Below are 20,964 nucleotides of genomic sequence, written 5' to 3' on the forward strand. Positions count from 1 at the left end.
TGGTCCTGTAGCGGGGGCTACAGATCCCGGTCTTCCAGGATGGTCTAACTCAGGGGTCTGGTCGCCCACCCCATGAGCCTGGGTAAGAGAAGTCAAGTCGTCATCCATGCAGCAAACCAACATATAAGGGATGGGACCTGGAACCAAGGGATACCACCTACCAGGGCAGCCAGGGAGGCCGAGCGCGGGCCAGTGCAGGAAGGGTGCGTTGTCCCCAGCGGTGCTCCCTCTTTTCAACAGGGGGTCCTACTACTTCGTTCATTCTCCCACACTGGTTTTTTTTTTTTTTTTTTTTTTTTATTATTTTCTACCACAGACGTGGCCACACATTTACAATGCTAACCAGCATATATACATTTTCTTCTGTCCTCCATGGACAGGGTTAGAGAAGTGTTAAACATACAGTTCAAGGGTTTATTGAACACTCAACCACAGAAGGTGATTCGGTGCTTTTAAAATGCTAAGCTAACCTACATACGTAAATACAAAGATACACAGATTTACGTACGCCCTACATAAAGTATTAGATGTGTCTTTTACATAGTGTCATTAATGTACATTCACAAAGGTGAAATGTAATTCTGATCAGCTTCCATATTTGCTTTATACCCATACATATACATACACACACACACATACACATACATATATACACACATACATGCATTCACATACATTTGTCTCATTTACCCTGACAGGGTGAGGTAGCTGATAAAGAAACTAGTGTGCAATTAAGCACTTAATCACTGAAGGTGATGAAGGTGCTTTTACAAGCTCAGGTTATATAGTTACATCACATACATACATTGTATGATTGATACATTACATGGTCAATTTTGGATACAAGTCCAATATATCATCAAGTGTTCCAGTACTCATATAGTAACTACAGAGTTCAGCATACCTTAGCCCAGGAGGGCGAAAGTCAGTCAGTATGGGACATTCTACAATATAATGTTCAAGAGAGTGCATGTTTTCTCTTTCACAAAGTTGACACATTGTGTACTCGACATTTGGGTTTTGAGAAAGCTGCCAGATACGTCTATATCCCAGGCGTATTCTGGCCACTATAACATCACATTGCCGGGTTCTTGTTCTATTAGTCCCATATGTGAATGTCTCCTCACGATATCTATCATAATATTTAATGCTACAACTTTCAGGTCTTTGAGAATTTGTTAGGTCGGTGAGATTTTCATTAGATATTTGTTTAAGTATTCTCTTTGTCACTGCTAATGAAACACCCATATCAATTTCTACCACTGGTTTTCTGCAAGCTGACTTAGCAAGCATATCAACAGTGTCATGCCTTGAGATGCCAACATGTGATGGTATCCATAGGAATTTAATCTCAAATCTGTTTTCTTTGGCAGCTAAAACATTCATTCGAATATCACTGACTATTTTCTGGGTGTCACTACTATGTGCGTTCAATGCCAGGAGTGCACTCTGCGAGTCACAGTATATAAGTCCACTGCCTTTGTCTTTTAAAAATTCAGTGGCAAGGTATATGCCTGCAAGTTCGGTTTGAGTTGTACTTGCCCAGTCATTGACGCGCTTCATTGCTGTATGTACTAAGACCCCAGTCCCCCTATCGCAGACATCGACAGATGGCTCCTCCCAAAAACATTTTTATATAAATTGCTTGCTGCACAAAGGTTTTAAAATCTCAAAGTATAATCCGTGATATATTTCAGCCAAATTAGCACGACAAAGTGATGAAGTTCACATTAAATTACCCCCCATCCCTGTTGAGGCTATTGTTCCCAACACAAGTCTGATAGAGAAATTACCGACTACCAATGACCCGAAAGCATTAGTATAAAATTATTACACGTGTAGTATTAGGTTGATCAGGTTGGGCTGCACATGTAGCCTCAAACTGATCTGGTTGACCAAATCAGGTTGGCTACATTTACCCATGGCAGGCAGCTACAGCCTCGTCCCTCAGTCCTGAGCTGGGAGGTTATGTGCGAGCTGAGCACGAACTGAATGATGAACTCGCATTACTGGATGTCCAGTCATTAGATCTTTCACACCTGCCAGCGTAAGTTACCTCGAGCTTTGCAACCTTTGTCAACTATCTATATAACGTCAATGCACCTAAAGTGAGTGTAGGCTACTGAACACACGCAGATGTACCTAAATATTTAATACATTAATTTTATTGTTGTATTAGTATAGAAATTTAACCAAACTTATAACCATCATACCTGCAATACTCATATAAGCCAAATGCCTTACTAAAGGCTTTCAGAAGTCGCCATAAACAACTGTTGCACCATCGCACATACCTGAAATTAAACATTAAATTAAGCATTACTTTCCTTGGCAGCCCGTTCCATTCCTGTGGGTACTTAACTAGCATTTCCCTTTTAAATATATATCAGATTCAATTTTTTTATGAGCTCTATCTCATAGCCTTATCTATTTCTAGCTTATGGGATATCACATTAACACACGATCCTAGCATTGTCTATATATATACAGACTGAGTAAATATGCCAATAAGTTTATTCTCCATTCTTAGCCGAATATAAAGTTTTTAATTCCATCCTGAAGTAACTTCAGGGTATTATCCAAGTCTTAAGAGTTATTCAGAGTTTCAAGTTATTAGTCTTCATAGGGCTAACCGATAGAAATTAAACCTACTGACGTTATTAGTCCTGTTTCACTGGTGTTTTAACTCCAATAATTATACGACCCTCTTCACAATTCTATTTGAAAATAGAATATTGATAAACAATTTTGAATGGCAGCAAGTTTGCATTCCTCAACAACTCAAATTTTAAGAAATGATCTGTAGCTGAAGGCCTTCCTGATGCTGTGAACTTGCCTTACTTTGAATCTTGTTTCATTTATCTCTTGCAAATTTATTTATTATTTCCTATCATAATAAAAGATCCAACTCGGAACTGGTGCACTTGTAGTTTACAGATTTAAATCATATAATGTTTAATATTTCCTATTTCATAAGAACATTTAAAGTTAACTGCAAAAAACCTATTGGGCCAAACAAAGCAACTGATCTATTATACCCAACCAAACAACCATGTACACTGCGACTATGAGGGTGTGGACACAATGCGACCCAAACGTCTAAAGGTTAGCGTTAATAATCTCCTCTTGAGTCTCATGCTTTCGAGAAGAGCGATATTCTGAAGGTCCTGAAGGACGTGGCCAGCATCACACCCATTGACATTAATCAGGTAGGTGGTGATATCGGGCTCTTCTTTTCATGTGAGGAAGAACTAGAAAAATTCTTTACCAACGATGCCATACTTCGCCAGGAGCAACCCCTCTTCCACCCCCCCCCCCCCACACACACAGATTCTTACTGTCCTCGTCAGTTCCTGGCCGAATGAACTTTTTACCAGCAGGACCAGCTAATGGATCGCTGACTGACAGCAACATAAAGAGCATGGTCAATATCGAGGACGAAACTCCTAACCTGGATGTATTCAATCTAGAGTTCAGCAGCACCGACAAATCTTTCACTACCATAACTGTACCACCCAGGATGCCATACAAGGTTTCTACTGCTTCGGCTTACAAATACTACCCCACCAAGTAACAAAGGAACGATACCACGAGTTCCAGCAGTGCTTCAAGTGCTTCGAGCTCTCCCATCCCACCAAGTGTTAGCACCCCGTTTCTCTTGAAGCCTAGAGAAACAACTTTTCTCCCTCCACGACCAAATCCCCAGGGGCTCAACCCACCACCTCAGTTCCCACCTACCGACCAGAAGACTTTCCAGTCCTACCAAATGGTGGCTCCTCCCAGTAGGCGACCCAGCCTTCACAATGGGAACCCCACAGGCTCCTTCGCATCCCCCCTGCATCATGTGCAGGCATTATCCCTGGTCAGACTAGCGGAGAGGCCTGCTGGACCAGACAACCACCACTGTCAGTGAACTGAACGCATTATCCCTATCCAAACACTTGGACCCCATCATAGCCCCTGGCGCAAGTCTCACTTCTACCACACTCCGGAGACTACCACCAGAACGACCACGATATCTGTTTCAGCACAGACTCCAGAACCATCCAAGACCTGGGCAGCACAGAGGCATTTCCCTCTCCAACTACCATCACCGCACCAGCGCTAGCAGACGTGTTGTCTACAAATGCTAACAGAACTACAAACGCTCCTGAAATAGCTTCTACCACCAATCCACGGCACCTCAGGCTGCGAGACTAAAGACGAAAACACCAACTTCGGATGTCATGGACTCTGCAGACGAGGGAATCTTGGTAGGAGCTCCTCCACAGCACCACAAACATGACACCTACTCGATACAAGACGTCCTCAAAGAGGCCACCTCACCAAATTCCAACAATAGCACAGCTCAGCCAAAGTCTCAAAGAAAAAACGTTAGACTGAGGTCTACATAACCCCCACCAGCTTTGTAACTGGTATAGTCAGCCCTCCAGGGCTGAAATCTACCATTAAGACCCCCATGCATCGCCAGATCTTTAAATCATCCACAGAAAATTGCTCCTAAAAGCCTCCACTTGTAATAATCTGGTGCTCAGTTCATGACTCTCCCCTGTCTCTTGTCCCCTTTCTCCCCTTGCCATCATTCGTCTCTCCCCTCCCTTTTGGTCATCCGTCCCATTTGTCACAGTCCACCTTCACTGGTCATATCCCTGAGTCAAGAGGTTCGCTCATGGCCCTCTCCATTTGCCACTCCATTTTCCTCTCGACCCCCACTCGTTCCCCTCTCCTCTTGCCTTCGCCATTAACCATTTGACAGATTTTAGGACCAGTGACGAATTATGGTAATTCTCAAGTTTCGAGTGAGGGAGCTAGGAGCCATAGACGGCTGTGGTCTCCTGAGTAGCGTGGGATCGGTTCATGATTCTACAGGAGTAAAACATGCTTTCAGGACAGGCCTATGTCACCAAGGACGCCTAGGGGCAGGGCAAAGTCATAGGTTTTGGCTGGCCTAAGAGTGACAGACTGTAGTCATTGGTTGAGCTTTGATAGGCAGAGTTAATTGGGCCTAGGAACTAAGTAGGTGGAGCCTGTTCCACTGGTAAGAGTTTTAGAAAATATTAGAGTCAGTGTGTCTTGGGGTGTCAACTGGGGTACAGGTCGCCTGATCAGGGGGCAGTCACTCAACATCTTGGCCGAGGTTGCAGGATTAAGGTAATGTCTGTCTGAGTTTTGGTACAACAAGTAAATGCACCTCGAATTTCCATTTTGCCTCTTAAGATGTGTTAGTAAAGCAGGACATTTGAATTTGATTTCAATTTACGTGTTTTAATGTAATTGTGTTTAGATATCTGTTCCCCTTTTCTTTTGATGCTGTGCGAGTCATTTTATAGGGGATATTCTCGGGTGGTATTGGAAGCCTTTGGATCCTCTATCCGAAAACATTACAGTATTACTTCTCAAGAGTTATTACCAAGATTCTAATTGCCCCCGAGTCCATGATTATTGAGTCCCTTCCTGGGGAAACAATAATTTAGACACATTCATTTATGCTTATAGGAAGGTGGTGGTAGTGTTTAATAAGAATTTAATTATTAGTTATAAATTAATAACCCCTATTCTTGTTGTGTCCTCATTTAATAGTCAGCTTAGATTCGTGGCAGCTCAGTGAGGGATCATACTGAACTGTAACAGTGTTAAGCTGGGGTATTGAGTGAAGGGAAAGGGTAGAGCAGAGAGAATAGGTAAAGGGTATTACAATGGTGGCAGCGGTGGGATTACAGGCTCACCATAGGCCGTGCTACTTCGAACGGTTTTTTCAGAATAGCTCAATCTAAAAACAACAACCATGTACATGTGAGGTGGGTTGTACATATTGCCATAACACCACCACCAATATTTTGTCATTCAGTAATGTTGTCCAGTGTGCCGGCCCACGGACGCCCCGGGCCCCCTGCGAGCCGGCCCTTGCACGTCCCGGGCCTCCAGCGAGCCGGCCCATGCGCACCCCGGGCCTCCTTGCATTTGATGTGAGAAATTCTCTGGACAACCCAGGAAGTGTAGGATGATGACGTTATAGATTTAGCTACTCGGAGCAAGTTCCAAGTAGCACAGGCTATGGTGAGCCCATAGAAGTGTAGGAACGTCCAGTTTAAAACCATAAACAAGCCCACTGTTCTATGTACATGGCTACCCTAAAATGCAGCTTTAAACAAATCTAGAAATTTAAAAAAATCTAGTAGATAAATAAACTTATTGATCAGGGACATTTAATTAAATTTAGCTTAATTTTAAAGAAAGTTAAATTTTACTGATATAAACAATAAGAAACTAACAATTCAAAGAAACAATCACCTAAAATAACAACGAACCACCAATAACTTGCCTGAAGAAGAAGCAAAAGTCCATTCACCAGACTATCAAGAACCAAACTACAGCCAGCAGAACACCCCCTTCTGCCACCACCTTGGTCCTCGCCACACTGACAGCCCGCCCTAGTTGCCCAGCACCGACTGATGCACAAACTGCCCGTGACGTCACTGATCACCTTAATTGCTCACTAGGCTTTGTCTAATACAAATCCAAGCAAAGTAATTAATATATTAATACAGAGGTTATTCCTATTAAGCATGAATATACAAGAGTAGGTCTTTGAGCAACAGTTATATATTCCAGATATTCTGCTGAATTTTGAGGGGCAACAGCACTGTTCACTGGGAACCTGTGAAGCCTCACCCAATTGAAAGTGAGTGAACTTCATCTGGGAACCCCCTTACACGCCTTCCTGCCCGTCCTCCAAACAAAGACCCAAAAGTGATTCCATGCACCCGCAAAACCTCCGGTTTATGAATGAAAACTGTTTACACACTATTCAACTAATTTCTTCTGAACACTTCCAGAACACGTGCTTCACTGACGAATTTTGTTCAAACCACAACGCTGTAAATGCTTCACCCACGTACTACAAATACAAACAATCGCCAACAGAACCTAAATAAGCTAACCTATCCTCCTCCTCGAGATGATTTTGGGGCTTAGTGTCCCTGCGGCCCGGTCTTCGACCAGGCCTCCACCCCCAGGAAGCAGCCCGTGACAGCTGACTAACTCCCAGGTACCTATTTACTGCTAGGTAACAGGGGCATCAGGGTGAAAAACTCTACCCATTGTTTCTCACCGGCGCCCAGGATCTAACCCGGGACTACAGGATCACACGTCCAGTTTTCTGTCCACTCGGCCACCGGCTCCCGTATAACCTAACCTAACCCATGACTATATGCACAATATGCTAATATATTTAATTTACATGAGGAAATTACTGTTTTGAATGAACAGCATGTAAAAATTTATGAATGCGTGTTGACATCAGTCGTGTTGTGGCACTTGCAAAAATCAAATTGAGAAGGAGAGAGGTGGTGATGGTGTTCCAAGAACCACATCAGACGAATATTTACCATACGCTCAAAAAATTTGCAGACACCTCCTGATGCAATAGGGCGGAAGTCCGTAGGGAAAGTACCGAGAGACCCCTGGTTTCTGAATAAAGAGTTCAACGGTATCGAGCCAGTCCTCAGGGACTGACGACGACTCCCAGACCTGGTTATACAGACTCAATAAATACTGGGACGTGCATGGAGAGTGATTGCGAAGCATCTCATAATGAATGTTATCAGAGGCCGCTGCCATAGATGCGCAGAGGCCCAAGGCAGGCTGAAGTTCAGAAAGAAAGGATCGTTATAGGGAAGGCAGAGATGAGTGTGGAAATCTAAGGCATAAGATTCAAGAACAGGCTTCCGAAGAAGGAAGAATTGAGGAAGATGAGAACTAGAGCTAACAGTAGAAAAGTGGGAACCCAGTTCGGTCACGACCTTCACTGGGTTCGCCACAAGATTACCACGGAGGTGGAGAACTGGCGAGACATTGGGAACGAACTTATCTGCAATCTTTCGGATCTTCTTCCAGATCTGCGGAAGAGGAGCACCGGACGTAATGGTGGAAACATAAGATATCCAACAATCACGTTCAGCTATACGGATGGTCCTATAGAGGTCATTAAAAACCCGCCACATGAAATCTAAGTAAAGGGACGACGAGCAGAGAGAAAGATCAAGACAGGTGAGGGTGCAAGTCCGAGAGTCCACATGAGTGGGCTCGCCAAAATTCAGTAGAGATAGAGAAGAAGCGAGGACGAATGGTTCGAGAAGGCGGCCTCGGGTGTTTGTCAAAACATCACCCCAGAGGTTATGTCGACAGTTGAAATCACCCAAAAGGAGCACCGGCTCTAGCAAGGAATCCAGGTGCTGCTTAAGATCAGGAAGGGAAAGTGGGACATTTGGGGGAGATAAATGGAACAGACTATATACCATTTACTCCAAAAAAAAAAAAACAGGCAGCAGAACAATGGATAGGTGACGAAAAAAGTAGGGGGACGAAGGGAATATCAGAACGAATCAAGAGAGCTGTAGACTTATTAGCCCCAGCAAGAGGGGGGGGGGGGGAGAAAGAAAGGAATAACCACGAAAGTGACCAGGACGAGCACCAAGCATTGGTTCCTGGAGACAAATACGAAGTGGTGAATACTGTGTAATCAGAAGTTGGTGTTCATGGAAGTTGGCATAAAATCCCCGAATATTCCAATGAAGAATAGACATTATCAAGGAGAAAGGACAGTAACAGAGAACAATAAAGAAACAAAGGTAAAGAAGAACACAGTATATTATTGAATCTCAGGGTCAGGATCAGTAAAATCAGGTTTAGGGGACATGGGTAAACTGAGTAAGGATGGAGGGAAGGGGGCGGGACAACAGACCAGAGGCGGACTGACGGGGTCTGGAGGAGGGGGGGGGGGACAACCGAGAGGGGCAGTCAAAGACGGCAGGAGGGGGGTGGGGGAAATCAGGGAGTGCACCTCAGCAAGGGCAGCAACCGAGAGAGAATCGGGTGCAAAAAAAACATCCATATCTGGGACAGGGGGGGCTCGACCACTGGAATGGGAGAGGACGTAGCGATAGTCCGAGGGAGGGGGCGAGGAAGAAAGCGATGCCTTCTTACCTGCTGGGGAGGAAGAAGGAGAGGAGCCAGGCTTACGTCGCTGACTTGAAGAGAAAGGTGTTTCAGTAACAAGGTACTGGGCGACAGACTCATTGGTCTCAGCAGGAGAAAAGGAACGGGAGCGAACCACACGAAGATTGCTGGGAGGATGATGGACATCAGCCTGGATAGACAGGCGGCGTGGAGGGTCAAGAGACTGGGAGGAGGGTTGGGAAGAAGGACTGGGGAGGAGATAGGAAAGAAGTCATAGGAGACATGGTGGACTGGGAAGGAAGGGAAGAAACTCCAGATGGAGAACCAGGAGAGAGACCTTTCGGGACAGGACGTAAAGGAACAGGTGAGGAGGCGGTGGGAGTGTTCGGGTCTAAGGCCTGAAAACTGATGTGCGACTAAGGTAGGTGGTAAGGACGAGGAGAGGTAGAACGCAACACGTGAGCATAGTATATGTATAGTATAAAGGGGCAAGATGACGAACTTGGCGTCTCGCTTCAGGAAAAGACAGACGATCACGGTGTTTCAAGTTGAGGACGCCTTCCTCGAATTTGTAGTGTATACACGAGCGTGAGAAGGTAGGGTGGGCCTCACTGCAATTGATGCAGCGAGTCGGGGGAGAAGTGCACTCTGACTTAGAGTGATCATCGTCCCCACACATGGGGCATAGATATACAATATTTGTGCATTTAAGGACACCATGCCCGAACTTCCTACACTTATTGCAAAGTCTAGTAGAGGTAATGTACTCCTGAACGGAGCATCTGGCACGAGCAAGAATAATAATAGAGGGCGGAAGGGTCCTACTATCAAAAGGTGATTTTTACAACTCTAAGGGGCTGACAGCGACGACCACGAGAGGGGTCGAGTAAACGTGTCCACCCGGAGGACAGAATGGCCTTGGGCTTCGAGGGTTATCTTGAGATGATATGGTATGTTTAATATCCTCATGGCAGGCATTTAGGTCCCTAACACCTGTTGCAAAATGGTGTGGGAGGAGAACAGTGCCAACATTGGCATTTAACAGCGTTTTTGGAGACTTGAACAGGGGTCTCCCCAATGCAGGAAAAAAGCAGCTAAACCGGTAGCTGCATCCGGAGAAGGAGCAGCAACGACACGTGAACCGAAACGTGTGGGGTTAAAAGTAACAAGCGGCATCTGCCGAATCAACAAGGTGTTTATGGAGGGAGAAATCGTCAGTAGAAGAATCCAGATGGTAGAGATTAAAGTATTTAGCCCATGTAGCGGGACCAAACAAGGTGCTGAACGCATTAGTATGGGAAGGGATCGAGCGAGTGCGGCCGTGGCAGGGACGGCATCGAGAACCCCCTCCCCCCCACCCCACCGAGGGAGAGGGATTAAAAGGTGCCATAGTTATAATGAGAGACAGAGCCGTGCCAAGGGGGTCATCACTAGGGGCTGGTAATTCGACCCTACCACAGAGGAGGGAGGGGAGCGGGGGGGGGGGGGGGTAGTAGTCTGGTCTGGGCCCAATGTAGCATGAGCTACAGAGCCTGATCCTCCATCACAGTCCGACTCAAGGGCCTGGTCGCCCACCCCATGAGTCTGGGTAAGAGAGGTCGTGTCAATATCCATATATCATGTATTTTAAAAGGTCTGGGGCCAGGAACAAAGGAATATCACCTACCAGGGCAGGCAGGCAGAGAGGACGAGCGCGGGCCAGTGCAGGAAGGGGTGCATCGTCCCCAGCATTGCTTTCCTTTTTTATGAGTTCTTCTGCTTCGTCCATTCAACTACACTGGTGCAAAGACCTCATTCTCCCCTTCGCCTCAACCTGGACGCCCCAGCCTGGACACCCCAGCCATCCACTTAAGGCAGCCAATCACGGGCGACCCCTCCAGCGGTTGGTCCGTTGGCTCACAAGACCCATACGCTTGTGTTCTTTCGCATGTACAACTTCCAAAGAGGGACAGGAAAAGGGGCAGGGGCAACCCTCACCGGTCCTAGAGAGGTGTACGTGAGCCCTCTCACCACCTCAAGGAAACACAATGAAGGGGGATTAAGCCGAACAAAACGAGGCATTACTCTGCAAGAGAATGACAGACAAGTGTACAGCTAAATAGTCATGTATTGCTTCAAATTCTTGAACAATCCACATAAATATTGAACCTACCATACCATGAATACCCAAATTTAGAAACTATTTATTCTACCCACCATGAGAGTAAGAACAAGACTGTAACATAACGATGCCAACACAGAAGACACTGCATAACATAATAGGCCTATTACATCTGATTAATCATTGTATGTGCCCCTATTTATCCCCTTATTCCACTTATGCTTTCACCTGACCCCGTACTGGCATAAATCTACCGAGTTTTGTAATTTCTTATCACTTGAGAATGAACCATCTAGGCTCGTGACGTTGTGCAATTTTATAACAAGTGCAATACATTCTCCAGTTATTCACTTCTTTTTCTTCACCTTGAAACATGACTTTTGGTCAACTCCTCTTACAGCTGAACCCTGATGCTAGAACACTAGTAAGAGGGTTAGAAGCCCTAAATCAGAAAATAGTTAATACGGAATATGCTGTCATATTCAATGAAACATGCCTAAAAGAAAACCTGCTGCCAGTATACACCAATATAAACCCACATGACCCAGCAGTTCTCAATGCAGAGTTTACCTATAGGTATAGGAAAGATCTCATACGGCATCAACTCGACACGAAGGAAGCCCTCCAAACCCTTACAGAGCAAGCTGAACATCTGTTAATTAAATGTACCCAGTACGACATCCCCAACCAACTCAAGCAAACCATCAAACAGTGAACTATCTAGCCTAAAAACAACAACACAACTCATGTCGAAACAAGGACACTCCGAAAGCTGACAGCCTTCAACGGTGGACAGTTAAAGGGCCCTCGTCCAAAAGATAGCTTCATGAACCTAACTACTCATGAGCTTAACCAGGACCAACGAGAACTCTTGAATTTTGGCCTAAACTGCCAATTCATATCAAGACATAAGGAGCATAAAAAACTCCTTGAAATTTAAATGCTTCTGGACGACATCCACAAGTTGGAAGAAAACAAAAAAGTCATCACTACTGACACTTACAGAACTACTTACAGAAGCCGGGAAAAAACGAGGAACATTCTCATCTACAATCTTAACCCCACGACTCAAAGAAGCAGCAAAAGAACTGAAAACTCTGCTCTGAAAGCTATAACAATAAGAAAAGCCGACAAGACAGCAGCATATATATTGATTCCTACCTAAGAATACATGAACATAATTAGCGACATCCTTAGTGATGACACCAAATTTCAACGAATCACGAGGAACCCTGTGGAAGACCTTAAACGCAAAGTGAAGAAAACTATTACTGCAATCAACGCAAAGAAAGGGAGTTTAGTGAAATGAACATTACATGGCGACTATGGCTTAGGATATGACTATGGCAATGTTAAGACACACAAACCAGGTAACCCACTACGCCCAATAATCATCCAAATACTAACTCCAACCTATCACCTGGCAAAAAGACTTAAAGAACACCTAACTCCATACACTCCAAGCAACTATAGTCTACAATCAGCAGATTTCCTAGAAATAATCAAAATTATACAGCCCAATGGAATCATTGCCTCCCTGGACGTCGAATCCCTATTTACCAACGTCCCAGTCGACACCACCATAGAAATGATACTGGACAGAGTATACAGAGACGAGAGCACCCCCAAATTAGACATACCCGAGCTGATGTCTTTTCTCGAGGCATGTACAAAGGTAGTTCCTTTCATCAATCCGCAAGGGGACATATCTACGAATAGACGGAATAGCAATGGGCTCCCCCTTAGGAGGAGTATTTCCAAATTTCTATATGGGAACCACAATACTTCCATTAAAACTATATTACAAATCAGATATGCACAGTGAGCATAAAAAAGAAGTAAGAATAATGGAAGAAACAATCTGTAAAGGAGTAAAAAGCATTACTCCTAACCAAAACATAGACCTGATCATATTCTGCAAAACAACGAAGACTTCTGACCTCCTAACCAAAAACAGCCTGAAGCCGACGGAGAACCTTTTACAGCAGTCATGCGTTGTATACATGTACACCTGCCCCCACGAAGGATGTAACCTTCAATCTAAGTATATAGGTATGACGTCGACCAAGCTGACGAGGCGTTTGACCTGTCATCTTCAATCCGGTGCCCCCAGAAATCACTTGAAACAAGCCCATGACATCACCCTAACAAGAGAAATGTTGAATAAAAATACTTGTATAATAGACAAAGCCCCAGATGTATGAAGTTTTCAATTTCTTGAAGTAATCCTCAAAAATAGAACAACCTAACATGTATACCCAATTTTGGAACTATTTGCTCTACCCACCATGAGAGTAAGAACTAGACCGGAACATAACGAAGCCAACACAGAAGACACTGCTCAACATAATAGGCCTATTGCATCTGATTAATCACTGCATGTGTCCCTATTTATCCCCTTATTCCACTTATGTTTTCACATGACCCCGTACTGGTATAAATCTACCGAATTTTGTAATTTCTTACGCTAAAGGCAAAGGACTCAACATAACTTTAAACTGGATCCCATCCCATATTGGAATCCCATTAAATGAAAAAGCTGATGAAGTTGCTAAATTGGCAACTCGTCATCCAGTGATACATAAAACAATTCAACCCAGCCTAGAGAACATAAAAAACATCATCACCAAAAAACTCTCACATCTCAACAAAGCCTACCTGCACCAGAGAATAGCTGAAGGTTCGCCATCTGCAACATGGTATCTTCAGGCAACCAAATTAGAAAGGTTAAATATCCCAAAAGGAATCCACAGGGAAATAGCAGTTAGGCTATATAGACTACGTCTAGGTTACAGATGCAACTGGGAGATTGGTGAACCCCGACAGAGAGAGTGCATCTTCTGCCAAACTGTCACAGAAAAGCCATTACTTCACTATCTTCTGGAATGTGAAGCAACCAATGACCTTAGAAGAGCATTAAGAGTTCCTGAATCATGCAGTGGCCACCCTGAAGCCATCAACACAGCCACTCTCCTGGTCAACAAAGGTGTCCAGCAGCTGGACACCCTCATAAAGACTGTGAAGCAGTATCCTCCCCCGCGATAACAGCTTGATGGTTAAATGCAACCTCAGAATACTGAGAGAAAAAAAATTGTACCACTTACGGGCTATTCATGCCCGTGCCACCTCTTGGGTGGCTTAATCTTTATCAATCAATCTAATTTCTTATCACTTGAGAATGAACCATCTAGGTACGTAACGTCGTGCAATTTTATAATAAGTGCAATACATTCTCCAGTTATTCACTTCTTCTTCACCTTGAAAACGAACATGACTTTTGGTCAACTCTTGCAGCTGAACCCAGATGCTAGAACACTAGTAAGAGGGTTGGAAGCCCTAAATCAAAAAATAGTTAATTCGGAATATGCTGTCATATTCAATGAAACTTGCATAAAAGAAAACCTGCTGCCAGTAAACACCAAGGTAAATAAATAGTAGTTTATTTTCCCTCCCCCTCCCGCTCCCTCCTCCTTTTCCCTCTCTAGAATGGACACTTAACGATGGTGTATCATTTGCTTAGAGCTGGAGACAACACAGAACATGAGACAAGCGAAAGGTGCAATGCCCTCATGGATGCCATGTGAATGTTGCTTGCCATCTTATTAACTCTAATGCCCAGGTAATGCATAGGTTAAATAGTACAAAATTAACATTATTTGACTTCATAAAATGCTAAGGCTTTTTTTTTTTTTTTAGGTGAACACATGGAGGAAGTGAACCTTTTCGGGTACACACACCTAATGAGGGCTGGCAGGGATGGCATTACTTCCAGAGTTGTTTATCTCCTGTGTTACGGTAACAGTGTGCTTGATGTTCACTACACGTCTTGTCAAATAGGCATTTCGTGCATCGTTTAAATTAAGATTCAATTAAGTTTAATTTAATTTAACTTATTAAATTTAACTAAATTAAATTAAGAATTAATTTAGGGTGAAGTAACATAACAATAAAGGTAACTGCAGAAGGCATATTGGCTCCTACGGGCCAGCTCCTATTTATAACGACCCAATCCCACTTATATACATGTCCAACCCACATTTAAAACAATCCAGCTGAAGGAGCCGGTCGGCCGAACGGACAGCACACTGGACTTGTGATCCTCTGGTCCTGGGTTCGATCCCAGGCGCCGGCGAGAAACAATGGGCAGAGTTTCTTTCACCCTATGCTCCTGTTACCTAGCAGTAAAATAGGTACCTGGGTATTAGTCAGCTGTCACGGGTTGCTTCCTGGGGGTGGAGGCCTGGTCGAGGACCGGGCCGTGGGGGGACACTAAAAAAAGCCCCGAAATCATCTCATGATAACCCCACCTCCAAGTTACGTGGTAATTGGTTCCATACACCAATAACCCTGTTATCGAACAAGTATTTACCCATATCTTTCCCAAATCTAAACTTATCCAATTTATTCACATTGTTTCGTTTTCAGTCTTGTGTTGGTACTTTTAATACTCTATTAACATCCCCTTTGTTATGCCCATTTATCCACTTGTAAACCTCTGTCACGCCTAACTCTTCACCTTTCCAGTGAATGCAATTTAAGCTTTGTTAATCTTTCTTCATATGACAGGTTTCTAGGTTTGTGGGATTAACTTTGTCATCTTACGCTGGAAACGTTCAAGTGAATTTACATCCATTCTATAGTACGGCGACAAAAATTGAACTGCATAATCTAAATGGGGCCTAACCACAGCAAGATATTGCTGAAGAAAAACACCACGTGTCTAATTATTAATGCATCGATTAATAAATCCCAGTGTTCTGTTTACCTTGTTACGAACATTTATGCATTGAATTTTTGGTTTTAAATTCTTACTAATCATAACTCCGAGATCCCTTTCGCAATCCCTTTCGATCCTGGATCATAGATGGCGCCGAAATCGTCACTCCAAGCTCTGGCAACGGTGTTGATACCGCAACAGGAAGTTAAAGCGGTGCAGGTGAAGATGTTCAGCTGCGTCTCCACAAATATGATGGTGACAGTGTCGACGTTCATTACCGTCAGGGGCTCAGGCACCTGCACCAGCTGCACGTCAATCATTACCAGCTGCAGAGCTGGTGGCGTCTGGACTGTGACGCTGGTCACGGGAACAACATTGGTCTTTAACACGGTGTTGAGGATGACCTGGTTGATGGGCAACAACGCTTGCAGCACCTCGATCTCTGACATTCTGCCAATCGTCCTGGTACTGCACATTCTGGGAGACGGGATAGACCAGAGGCCGTGGCTTGTAGTAAAGGGCAGCGGCCAGCTGTACAAGCACTTCCAGGTAGTTCACAACCTTAGACATGTTGTATGAGCCTAATGACTCCCTGGATCTTTCACGACGTTTTCTTTACTCTTGTGTAGTGAAATAAAGTATAATATGACCTTAATCACTCACTGAATTTTCTACAGCCGTTTTTCTTTTAATGACGGTACTCAGGCTTGAGTTCCCACATATTCTTGTGTGGATACTTAACATTATAGTCCCATAGGTCCTTCAGGATCTTCTTCAGATATGTGATTGGTTGTCGGGTAATCTTGTGGAGATCCTTAATATCGTAATACTGATGCTTTTCAAATGCAGCAAACAACAACTCCATGACCTTATCTTTATCCTCACGAATCGTCTTGCCTTATGCCTCCTCCTTCTGTTCTAAATGATTGTGAGATTTTTTTTCTTTGCCAATTATCAAAAGAATTAATTCCTATTGATATTACGTTAATCGTAACTACCTCGCAAGAGAGGCAGACCTTAAACAGCAAGAGCTGCCAGTGGCAGATATTTAATCTTAAATCCTAAGATCATAGGACTGCGGGAGCAAACTGCCAGGCGAAACCACACTGGTAACACCTGTCACTTAGGTCGCTGGCTCCTCCTAGTTGACAACTAATAAAGGGTAGCCGACGGATTCTCACTTCGTATTTATAGAAGTGTGGTGCTGTGCAATGGACTCGAGCTTTAGATACAGACTTGATATGAACATAAGCAGGCAAAGCATTGCAGAACATGAAATGTGGGGCAGTAATATTGGAAGGTATGACGTAAACGACCGTTTTTATTTATTTATTTATTTATTTATTTATTTATATATATACAAGAAGGAACATTGGGATTGTGAGGATATATAGCATAGTAATTACATTCTTGTAAAGCCACTAGTACGCGCAGCATTTCGGGCAGGTCCTTAATCTAAGACCCTCAACCTAAGACCCTATAATATACAATTTATTCACACAAAAAAACTAAAACTACTACAACAAAGAATTTACGTTACTTTACTGTCACTCCAATGGCGCATTAAAGAACAGCTATTCAACAGCCTGATGGACCCACGGTATTCTTATCCCGTCGTCGGTGACTGACTAATGATACTAACTGAACAAAGTGGTGCCCACTGGTGACGCAAGCTTGCAGTCAATATTGTCACGGCTTCACGGTGAACAAATACTATAATCACAAAACTTGACTGGCCCTCGCTGCTCTCAACGAGGTACCAAGTAACAAGGCAGTTAATCCACAACCCACTCTCGCACAAGACAGCACATATATGACCTAATGCTGTCGGGGTGTCTCTCTCTCTTACCAGTCACCCACCAAGTACAAGTAGTGGTAACTGTTACTTACTGTAGCCCTGCGGGTCTTCACTCAATCCTCACGGTCCGACTGTTCACCTGGAGAGTCTCCCAGTCCACCTCCGGCCGGCCTCGTAGCGTGAAGACGAGTGGGAACACGATCTACTCTCTCGATCATGTGCCCGCCCCGACAGAGGGCTCTACTGCTAAGTAAAAGGTCGCCAACTGGTGTTTTCCGTGTCCAGTAACACTTCAGTGGAATTGTGGGATTATGGTAGTAGTGGCTCAAGAGAACACTAATCAAATTTGGTAACAGGCAAGTATATGTCTCAATCACTCTCTCTTTTCAATGGACTCAACACCAACAAAGTAATGGAGGGATAACACAAACACGAACGTGGTTTTGTATTTTACTTAAAAGATTAAAGTATTATAACTCTGGATCAGCAACAAGGCAACGAAGTAAATGAGCAGCAATCATTCCCTCTTCATAAATCTGGAACACTACGTGATGGCGATGGAACACTATACTGGCAATAAACACAGTAAATCACTATACTGGCAATAAACACAGTAAATCACTATACTGGCAATAAACACATGAATATACTATTCAATAACTCCAGCATATATATAGATCACTTCGTCAATATTTATAATAATGTGGTAATACTGGGCACACAGTCTTACACTAATAAATGGTACATTTATATATATATATTCTCTGGCACAAACTTATAATATAAATGACACACGAATTAAATGTCCTTGTCACAGTAAACTCTTCGATAAATCACAGGTGTACTCACACACCATATATATCTCATGAGAGCTCTCTATAGCATCTCCCTTCACAACTGTGCCTTACTATGACATAGACATTGGTGAGCCCTGCTCACGACATAGAATTTACTCTGGCTAAATAGCTAACTAAAGAGGAATGGGAGGGAAAACTGAATTACCTACTTGCACCATCAATGATGTGGACTTGTCCTCTGTTGGGAGTTGAATTGAAGCTCCTGGTCTTGACTCTCGACTCGTTGTAGGGAACACCCCCACACACACACTGATGCTCTCTCCAGGAGCCCAACCAACACCCAAAAACGCGTCTCCTCCATGCTGCTCTCCTCTGCAGGTTCCGTGCTCCTCCACAACCTCTTGAAGGGTTGGAGTCAGTCTCCTGGCCGTCGACTTCTCACAACTACGTCTGCAGTCCTTTCTCTCGGCTGCAGTCGTTCATATTCCCAGCTAGTTTCTTCTTCTCCTGCCTAACGGTGAATTGGCCCAGCCGCTACATCATCACCTAGCTGGTGAAACTGCACAGTCGACCCGGACGTCACTGCTCAGACTTCACTTCTTGCAAAGCACCTGTCACTGGAGCACTTGTTGCTCGTTTCTCGTCAATTTCTTCTTCTGTCCGACGCACAGAATTTAGGAAGACCTCACAGGGTGCTTGCAGACTACAGGTGATGCGTAAATCCACCAGAGTGGGGCGAAAACTGTCAGACTGACAGGACCCCCGATCGCACGTCCTACCTCCTCGACTTGTCGTGTCTAACTCCTTGGCGCCACGGGGCGCGCTACCCGGACCCCCTTACACTCATGACGTTATACTTGCCAGGAGCGTTTCTCATTGGCTCCCTGTACTACGTCACCATTCTTGACCAATCTGGTGCCACTGACGTCATAACGTTTTGGCGGGAGAACATAGGGGCCGGCGCCTATATATATGACTATGGCAATGATCTGACTGACTATCGAAGTATTTACGAAAGCGTTTACAACATATTGAAGTTTATATTCTGATGTTGAATATTCCAGGACAGTGGTGGAGCATCGATTGTAGATTATCCCAATAATATATTCGCCCCAAACGCATTAGCTTAATGAGAGAAGCAGAGCTCTTCTTAGTACTAATTATGGAACTCAAACCTTTCCCTACTTCTAGTTAATATTCCTGCCAACCTTTGGAGAACGGTGAGGTGTTGCCCGAGCATTTAAGCAGCAGAGTAGTGAATAATAACTCAGTTATTATCAGCAATCCTCAGGTCGCTAACCTCCCTTTCTGGAGGAGCCAATCTGCAAGTCCTTCGCACATACTATGTACAGGCAGTCAGATCAGTGATCGATTATGCCGCACCTGCACTCACAAATCTATCACACCAACAGTGGAAAAAGCTTGAAGTTGCCCAAAACAATGCTATGAGAGCTGCACTGGGAGCCCCCATGTGGACCAGGCTTGAAACTCTTAGACTGGAGACGGGTTTGCCCTCTCTACAAGAAAGAATATCACAAAGGACAGCTACAATTATCAGTAAGATAATTATTTCTTCTGATCCAATCCCAGTACGGCAGGCTTTGGTGGTTGGACTAGGCCAAAACAATGGAAACTCTTGGGTTGCAAGAGCAGGAAAAGTCCTAAACAGACTACATTTAAAAAACATGATTCTTGATAGAGAGGGTGATCATCCACACCCAAATTAAACTCCTTCCGCGCCGTGGGAAGAGCCTACTTTCAAAATAGTAATAGAAAGTCTCCCAATGAAAAAGGCTGCCTATGATCCGACAATCCTAAGGCGCATAATAGAAGAGCAAATGTATAGCATAGCAGTAGCAGGAGCCACCCACATCTTCACAGACGGATCGGTGGACACAGAAAATGAGAGTGCTGGCGCTGCTCTTTGCACGACCAGCGTTCAGGCATATTGGAGACTGGGAGGACTAGTATCATCAACCCAAACTGAGCTGTTCGCCATACAACAGGCATTCGCATATGTGATTGCACAAAACACTCAAAATGCAATCATACACACAGACTCAAAAGCTGCACTTCAAATACTAGGACAAAAACAGTGGAAAGATAATGTGGAAATAATTACCACCATTTTGTATCAAGGAGCAGTCGCTAAAGGCAAAGGCCTCAACATAACTTTAAACTGGATCCCATCCCATATTGGAATCCCATTAAATGAAAAAGCTGATGAAATTGCTAAATTGGCAACTCGTCATCCAGTGATACATAAAACAATTCAACCCAGCCTAGAGAACATAAAAAACATCATCATCAAAAAACTCTCACATCTCAACAAAGCCTACCTACACCAGAGAATAGCTTAAGGTTCGCCATCTGCAACATGGTATCTTCAGGCAACCAAATTAGAAAGGTTAAATATCCCAAAAGGAATCCACAGGGAAATAGCAGTAAGGCTATATAGACTACGTCTAGGTTACAGATGCAACTGGGAGATTGGTGAACCCCGACAGAGAGAGTGCATCTTCTGCCAAACTGTCACAGAAAAGCCATTACTTCACTATCTTCTGGAATGTGAAGCAACCAATGACCTTAGAAG

Source organism: Procambarus clarkii, chromosome 19 (genome assembly GCF_040958095.1).
Source record: "Procambarus clarkii isolate CNS0578487 chromosome 19, FALCON_Pclarkii_2.0, whole genome shotgun sequence".
In the NCBI taxonomy this organism is placed as follows: domain Eukaryota; kingdom Metazoa; phylum Arthropoda; class Malacostraca; order Decapoda; family Cambaridae; genus Procambarus; species Procambarus clarkii.